We start from the raw sequence: 9,128 nt of genomic DNA, 5'->3' as shown, positions 1-9,128 counted from the left end.
GCTTGAAATAATTTTTGTTTTTACAGAATTTTTTGATTACTATTAAAAATGTAGTATCTAATAAACAACTTGTTCAAACTGAGCTTTTTTATCTCAATTTGAAATAAAATAAATTTGTTAAAAATAAACAGTAATCAATTGCTGATAGTTTATCTATGTATTTTATATGAACTAGAAATAGACAATTAGACAATGTGAGGTTGACCAAATATTAGACACACACCTAACTAAAATATCTAAGTTTTTTAAAATTTTTTAGCAGTTCATATACAGCGCAATAGAGTATCACACATTCTAAGATTATTACATACAATAGTATTTATTTAAAAATTTATCTCACGCAAATAATGAAAAACTTATTCTAATTACCTAATAATTTGATTTTCTAAAAAAAGATTTATACGTTTAAAAATTCAACATTGACTTACCCCGTGATGTTATGAGAATTAGAAATTTCACCATAAGAAGTTATTGAAATAAATACTGACTAATATTGTTATGAAAATTATGTCTTTACTTAAATCTTTGATTAATGAACAATGTTTTCCATATTATGATATGATAGTTTCAACAATGTTTAATCTTAACGATTACTATGGTAACTTTAACAAATGTATTCATTTTAATGGAAAATTTTTATTTCACGATATAGAATGAAATAAATTATTTTTTCTTTAAGAATTAAATATATTTAAAAATACACTTCTACTTTGCAAAAGCCATATTAACACACAAAAAAATTTTTAAGTTTTGTAATTAATTAAAAACTGCAACGGAATCATCATAAGAACCTTCTTGTATACTGAATTATTCCTTTACGAAAACAGTTTATTTGTCTTGTTTTATAAGAGTGGATATTGTTTTCAGCAAAGACTACTTTCTTCTGTGGTCAAGATTATTAGTTTTTCGGTATGATTTATTCTGCGATGCTAAAAATTCTGTCAGCAGGAAGGAAGCTATGGCCACACACTTTGAAGTTCAGAACACTTTGTAGGAAACGTAGAATGCTTCTTAAAACTGTTTTTTTTTTTTATTTTGTGATGTACAACCAGGCTTGGAACACTTTTGTTTGTGATGAAATGTGCTATCAGCCGATTGAAAATGAAGTTGGTTAGTTGGAAAAATCACTCTACGAATGAAATCTGGTTATGAACAAAACACGTACTGTTTGAAATTTAACTTTTCTACATTAATTACTATATGAAAAAGCATTATTTGACCGAATGATTCTCACTTTAATTCCAATAACAAAGCAATAATCTTAGTTTTAAAAAAAATTAGACAAACCAGTTTGATTGTTACCTCCTGAATTACTTGTTTTTAATTCACCATATATTTCTAAAAGTAGAAAAGAAAAATAATAAAAATTATTGTTTTAGTTTCTGGCAGGTAAATTATAGTTTTAATAGTAATAACTAAAAAAAAAAATTAGAATGTTATTAATAGTTATTTTTTGTTTAACCATTAACTGGTATCATACATCTCGCAGACTGCTGGCATTTTTTGTCTCCCTCCCCTTCCTCAAATATTGGATCAATGGTCGACCCACTTTACCTACCTTCCAGGTGTTATGCGAAGTACTTGCTGTGAAGATCATGTTTTTTTTTTTTTGTCATATTATGTGGTGAGTTATTGTGACACCAGTTCTGTTACTAACTTAATCGTTGCTGTAGTTTTTTATTTTAATTTTACATTTTTCGTAGTGCTTTCAGTGGTTGATTTGTATATAATAGTTTCTATGCTAATACTTTTTTCTTTCAGTTAATTTTTTATACTGTTTATTTATTTTATCCTATATTTTTTCTTTTTATTCATTTTAATAGTTCGTTTCTAGTTCTGTAAAATATTTCTTAATAATAATTTTTTTAACAATGAATGATATAAGTGAAATAAGCTGTAATGATACCATTGATCTACAACCAGGTCCTTTGTGTCGTGTTTTACAAGGTACCTGATTAAATTTTGAAAAGGATTTAGAAGAAATGGTTTCAAATGTCCTAGAAGAATTTGATGGGGATGATGATAGCGAAAATGATCCAGATTATCTAAGCGAAAGTGATCACAATACAGAATCAGAACAAGAAGCACAAAAATAATGAAGTTGATGTAGCAAATAGGGCTGAAAATGATACAAACCAAGAATTAGAGGGACAGGAAAAAATCGAGGAAGAAGCTGAAGGTAAAAATTTGACTGCACCAAGACGTAATATCTACTCCTGTTTCTATGGAAAGAGAATTTTTTTTTGTGGAGTAAAGAACAACCATCTGTTAATGTACGAACAAGACTGCATAACATTATTTTGCAACTACCTAGATTGAAACCAAAGGCAAAATTATTAGGAGCAAAACCACATAGAAGACATTTGGAATCTTCTTTTTACTCTAGAAATATTAGAGGAAATTCTTATGCGAACAAATAACAAAAACTAAGAGAAAAGTACAAAAGAAAAACTTATCGTTCATTTAGGATCTAGATATGATTGAACTGAAAACTTTCATTGGTTTGCTACGCTATACTGCTACTTTCAAATCTAGTAATGAATCTATCGACTACTTGAGACAGATGGAACTGGATGAGATGTGTTTCGTTGCACAATGACTAAAAAAAAAAGATTTTTGTTTCTTTTGGTGTCTTTATGCTTTAACAATTCAATAGATTGAGAAGAGAGAAAAAAAACGATGATACAGCAGCAATATCTGGAATTTTTAATAAATTTTTGGAGAATTCACAGGTTTATTATAGACTGGGTCCTACAGTCTGCGTGAATGAATGTTACTACCCTTTCAGGGTCGCACGTACATGCCACGAAAACCAGCAGTATGATGTGAAATTTTTATGTATGGCAGAGGCCAGGAGCTGTTATTTATATAACGCATATATTTTCTCAGGGAAAAGCAGTGATAGAAAAACTCTTTAACTTTTGAAGAGAAAAAATTCAGCATTCCAACACAATCTATACAATGGCTCGTCAAATCAATTGAAGGAAGACGTCATGAAATGTCACGGTGGACAATTGGTTTAATTCAATCGAAATAGTAAACAAGCTCTTAAAGAGAGTTAAAATATGTTGGAACTTAAAAAAAATAAAAAATAAATTCTTCCTCAATTTTAGCCTAGTAAAATGCAAGCAAACATCATCTCTCTATGGTTATACTGAGAACATTACTCTTCTTTCGTATGTACTGAAAAAGTTGAAAGCTGTTGTATTAGTGTCATCAATGCACCACTCGCAGAATGATGACCCCGACACTGATAAGCCTGAAATAATTTCATTTTACAGCTTAACCAAAGGAGGTGTTGACCGAATTGATCAAAAGTGTGCAAAGTACACAACCTTTTTCGAAGGACACAGAGGTAGACAATGGCAATCTTCTTCACGCTTGTCGACATGGGAAGTGGTGTAAATTCTTGCATTCTTCACCAGTCATTTACCCAATCAGATACTCAACATGACTTTATGAAGACTTTGGCAAAGTCACTTACTTTCCTGCAAGTGCACTGTACTCATTAGAAATCTTCCACACGAATTGATGTTCACAATCAAAAGGATCCTTAAAATGTTGAACGTGTCAGAAAATTCACAAGAAATACCCAATTTGTTTGAAAAACTGAAGATATGTGCATTTTGCCCTACAAAACTACAAGAAAACCAAATATCCATGTCAGAAATGTACTGCTCCAATTTGTCTGGAAAGTTCTAAAAAAAATTTGTCACATGTTATGAAGTGTGAAATTTATATTTTTTAATCGCTATTATTATTATTATGCTTTTACGGCCAACATGGGACCACTTAAGTCAATTTTAGTTGGATCTTTTCTGAGAAAAGCGTGTTATTTTACTCTTTCGAGCTGCCCAGTATTTCTTCATCCGTAAACACCCTCTTCGTTGTATTTTGTCGTTTGTCTGTCTTTTGTTTAAATCTAATGCTCTTATCTTTTAGCTTTGTAATTTTTCCAGTTTTATTCTGTAGGTCAGTCAGGGAAATTCCCAATTCTTTCATATCTTCTCTAATTTCTTTGATCCATCCTACTTCTAGCTTTTGGAACCAGAGCTTTTCAATGATATTTCTTGACAGTCTTGTTTGCGGTGTCCTTATGAGATGACCAAAGAAAGAGATTCTTTTTTTCCGCATAGTATCAGTAACAGGCTCTATTTCTCGATACACCACCTCATTTGGCACAATCCACCATTGGCCTTCTTTTTGGTGTTTTTTATTGATACACGTTCTGACAATTCTCCTCTCTATTTTCAGAATTTTTTCAATTCGGTTTTTCTGAGTGATTTTGAAAAGGGTCTCGCTTCCGTAGGTGACTTCTGGCTGTACTACAGTTTTATAATGTTTAAGTTTTGTTTTAGCAGAAAGGCATTTTTTGTTATATGTTGACCAAGTTAATTTTTGGGATTTAATCATTTTATTTGTCCTGTTTTGCCATGTCACTTTTTCATTTAAATTATAAGTTATTATTTCCCCTAGATATTTAAATTGTTTTACTATTTTAATTTTCTGATTGTTTACCGTAATGCGCTCTATTACCAGAGGATCTATGGCCATTAGTTCAGTTTTTTCGAAAGAGATATGAAGCCCTATCTTTTGTGCTAGGTTTTGAAGGCTCATGATTTGTGTTTTGGCTTCTTGAATGTTATTTGCTAAAAGAGCGAGGTCATCTGCAAATCCTAGGCAATTTAGTGTGATGGAGTTTTTCTTAGTACCCATTTTTATATTTTTGGGATTTATTTCATACCATTTTCTCATGACAAATTCGAGGGCGCAGTTAAAAAGGAGTGGTGAGAGGCCGTCTCCTTGCCTCAATCCAGTTTTTATGTAGAAGGGTTGAGAGAGTTCACCTCTGAATTTCACTCTGGACTGGGTATTGGTTAAAGTTAATTTTATCATGTTTACGAGTTTAGGGTGAAGGCCCAGGTTTCTCAGAATATTCAGCATGGATGGTCGGTGTATACAATCATAGGCCCTTTTAAAGTCGACGAAGGTGATTATTAGTTGTTTTTTCCGTCTTTTATATAAGTCCATCATAAGTTTTAGGGATATTATTTGCTCCGTGCAACCTCTCCATGGCCTAAATCCCCCTTGGTATTCCCCAAGTTCCAGTTCAAGTTGGTCTTTGCATCGGTTGTATATGATTCTCGACAGGATTTTGTATGTGCAATCCAGGAGAGATATGCCTGTGTAGTTTTCAGGATTAGTATCCCCTTTTTTATGTAATGGATGGATGAGGGCTGTGGTCCAGTGTTCTGGAAGTTTTTCTTCGTTCCATATTTTCACGAGGCATAGATGTAGGGAAGTTTTGACTGAATAAACTGATGAGTGTTTCCAGAGTTCTGCGAAAAGCTGGTCTTCTCCGCTTGCTTTGTAGTTTTTTATTTCATTTAAGGCTGCGAGAACTTCTTGAATTGTTGGCAGGTTGATATTTACTGGTGAAGTTTTTACTGGTTAAGTTTCAGTGTCAATCTCAAAAAGCTCTGGGGGGTCGTCACAGTTGAGGAGTCTATTGAAGGTTTCTGCCAAAATTTCAGCATTTTCTTTATTGGTGTGGGCCATATTTCCTTTTTTTCCTCTCAGCATAAGGGTGGGTGGTTCATATCTTTGAAGAACCTGACCAAAAATTTTATAATAGTCTCGGAAATTAGTTTTCTTGGAACTTTCTTCTATTTGCTGAATCAAGTTTTTTTGGGCTTGTCATTTGGTTCCTCTTATAATTTTCTGAGTTATTTTCCTTTGTTTGGTGAATTCATGGTTAGATTCTTCAGTTTTCTGGGTTTGGTGGTTGATCCAAGCCCGGTGTCGGTCTTTGACTGCTTTGTCACATTCTTCATTCCACCATTGGTGTTTTTTTCTTGGGTTTATAGGGGCTAGTTCTTCAGCTATTTCTTTCAGTTGGGATGTCAGTTCTTTTAAATTATTTGTTAATTTGATTTTTTTTGTTGTTTCTTCAAAGATGGCATTGTTTATTAATTTATGTGGATCATAAGCTCTTTTGTTTTTAGGTTGGGATTTTTTCTTTTTATGCGGGGTGAATTTTATTTTAACTTTAATTAAGTAATGGTCCGATCCAGTATCTGTTCCTCTCAAGACTTTTACATTATAAATCTCCTTGTGATAATTCCGGTCCATGCAAACATGATCCAGTTGCCATTCTCCTTTTTTCCAATCTGGGTGTTTCCAAGTCTTCAATTTGTTTGGTTTTCTCATAAAATAGGTGGATTTTGAGATCATATTATGGTTTCTGCAAAATTCGACAAGTCTTTGGCCGTTCTTGTTAGTTTTCTTTTGGGCAGGCCATTTTCCGATAATATCACGATATCTTCGTTCTTTACCAAGTTGGGCATTAAAGTCCCCTATTAAAATCTTCGTGTGGGTCTTATTTATGTTGTTTGCAGTTTGGTCAAGAAGTTCCCAGAATTTGTCCATCTCTTCTCTATCTTTTTTAAGATTGTTTTTGTCATTGGTGGGAGCATGGACATTTATTATGGTGTAGAATTTATTGGCTGATTTTAGGGTTAAGGTTGAAATCCTGGGGGAGTAAGACTTAAATTCTACGACTGAGTCAATTATTTTAAGATTGATTGCAAATCCTGTTCCGAACTGTGGGCAATTCTTCATCACATGTTTCCCGGGGATTCCTTTGTAAATTCTGTAACCCTGAGATTCAAACGGCTCTCGATCGGTGTTTCTCATTTCTTGAAGTCCTGCGATTAGGATATTTTGTTTGTCCTTTATGTCTGTTAGAGTTTTTAGTTTGCCGGGTTGAGTTAGAGAATTAATGTTGTGAGTGGCAATGTAGTTTATTTGCTTGTGTCTTATCCTCAATTTTGAAGTTGTGTTGTTTTTGGGTGTTTCCAAACGCTCCGATTCATTGTTATCTTTTAAGCTGCTGCCCACCGGATCCGAGTGCAGCCTTCTCTGGTATTTACCAGACGGTGGATTTTTTCTTAAAAGACCTTCCATAATTGACTTTCAAAGGCAAGTCAGCCTTGGGTGGGAATAAATTCCCGAGTTACAACTCTGGATGTGATCCAGAGAGGTGATTCCGATTTAGTTCACCAGTAGAAATCTCCACGTTTCTAACTGGTTATCCAGACGAACCAACGTGGAGGCGCAAACCGATTTTTTTAATTGAGATTTCAAGTATGGAGAAAGTTTAAATCGGTTCCGGAATCATTTCGTCCTTTTAATCGCTATATTTATGTACTTTAAGGCTATTTTTTTCTTAGTTATATTTGTACAGTGAATAAATAATTTTTATATAAATTTTACATTAGTAAATAGATTTAGAAGTATATAGTTTAATTTTTTGCAACAATGAAAATGAGTCTGAAAAATAAAAACTGTTAAAATCAAAATCTAAGTTCTATTTTACTTTTAACTGATTTTACTATTTAATACTTGGTTTATGATTATTTAAAAATACTATGAAAAGCTTAAACGGAAAAAATTATAAAAAAACTGGCATTATAAAGAAATTAAAAGGGTTTTGGCAGGAACACAATTTTAAGATTTTATAGCTATATTTTATTTAATGTAAATTTTTGTTAAATTGAAGTTTGTATAGTCAAGTTTAAACAATCTGTGAGCAACAAATTTCATGAATAAAAAAAAATGTGAAGATAAAAAATGAAATAGAGGTCTCTTGGACTGACACCAGTTACGTACTTATAGCTCACAATACCAGAGCTCAGATTATTTTTTACTTTTACTTTATTTAAACAAATAATTGAATGGTGTTAGAATGATTTCTGTACAGGCCCTTCTATTTGTAATTGAATGTACAAGTCTCCAAAGCAGTATTTAGTCCAATACTACAGTTTAATTTTTATACCGCTCAGTTGGTATGCTTATTAATAAATGTTTTTGTAAATATTTTGTGAGTTTATGTATTTTTTTAAAAATAGCAGTAACATTACCTGAAATTTTTGCACAGCTACTGTTGTTAAATATATTATTGTAACCTAATATTAGCTTTATAATATTATAAGCTATGCCAATTATTGTCTGATTTTTTTCCACATTAATGTCTAAAAACAGAGTGTAAAAATGGTATTAAAATTTATATGTAAACCAAGATTTTGACACATTTGAACAGTAAGAAATTTACAGATGTACCAAATTTGATAACAATATCAAATGCATTTAATACATATTTAAGTGGCTTCCTAATCTTTTAAAGATAAATGCTATAAACAAAACTGCTTGTTGTTAAATCTACTAAAGAAGGTACTTTTAACAGAAAAGATTCAATGTTTTTAAAAGTGAATTGCTTTTCATATTTTTATTTTTTTTGTCAAAAGTCACTATATAATGACCGACTGTGAGATCACAAGCCAAAGAAAAGGTGTGTCTCATAATGACAAACCCAGTTCTCATAAACAATTATTTGATTATTCTTTTTATGTATTTAAATCCTTTAATCAAACAGCATTATTACTTGAGTACAACAATGAATCTCTCAGTGACTTTAAGCCGCCTAAAAATTTATTTTATAGATGTTTTATGATAAATCTAATTTTTCTTTATTAAATTGTGTATTTTATAATTTATTTATTTAATCGATTAACTATATTATTAATTTATTTATTCGTGTAATTTATTAAATTGTGTATTTTAGATTTTCAAAATTCCTTTTTGCTGTAATTAAATCAATAAATAAATCTTTAATCATTTAAATACAAACATGTGAAATAATGTTAAAGTAAATACATTAAGTAAAAAAAATTACTTCTCGTGTCTGTTATCGATGTTACTTATGAACTATTTATTTAATACACTTTGAAAATATGAATAATTCATAAAATGTTTTAAATCACTTGAACATTCAAAGACACATTTTTAACAGTTTTATGTAATAAGAAATCATATCAATAAAATTTTTCTTTGTAAGGATTTGGTGCGATTAAAAATTTGACAACAGTTGTCCATATTAAAATAATTATAAAGTTGCTTTGACAGAAATACAAAATTAAGATTTTTAAAGTGCACTTTTTTTAGATTTTTTTTACTATTGATGTGTTCATTTATAAATTATGGTCACAATTAAAGTAACATACATTGCAAATTAACATTGTAACAAAATAAATAATGCAAATATATTACTGTTATTTATTTACTTATAA

Source organism: Lycorma delicatula, chromosome 1 (genome assembly GCF_047948215.1).
Source record: "Lycorma delicatula isolate Av1 chromosome 1, ASM4794821v1, whole genome shotgun sequence".
Lineage (NCBI taxonomy): Eukaryota > Metazoa > Arthropoda > Insecta > Hemiptera > Fulgoridae > Lycorma > Lycorma delicatula.
This window is presented reverse-complemented; position numbering follows the sequence as displayed.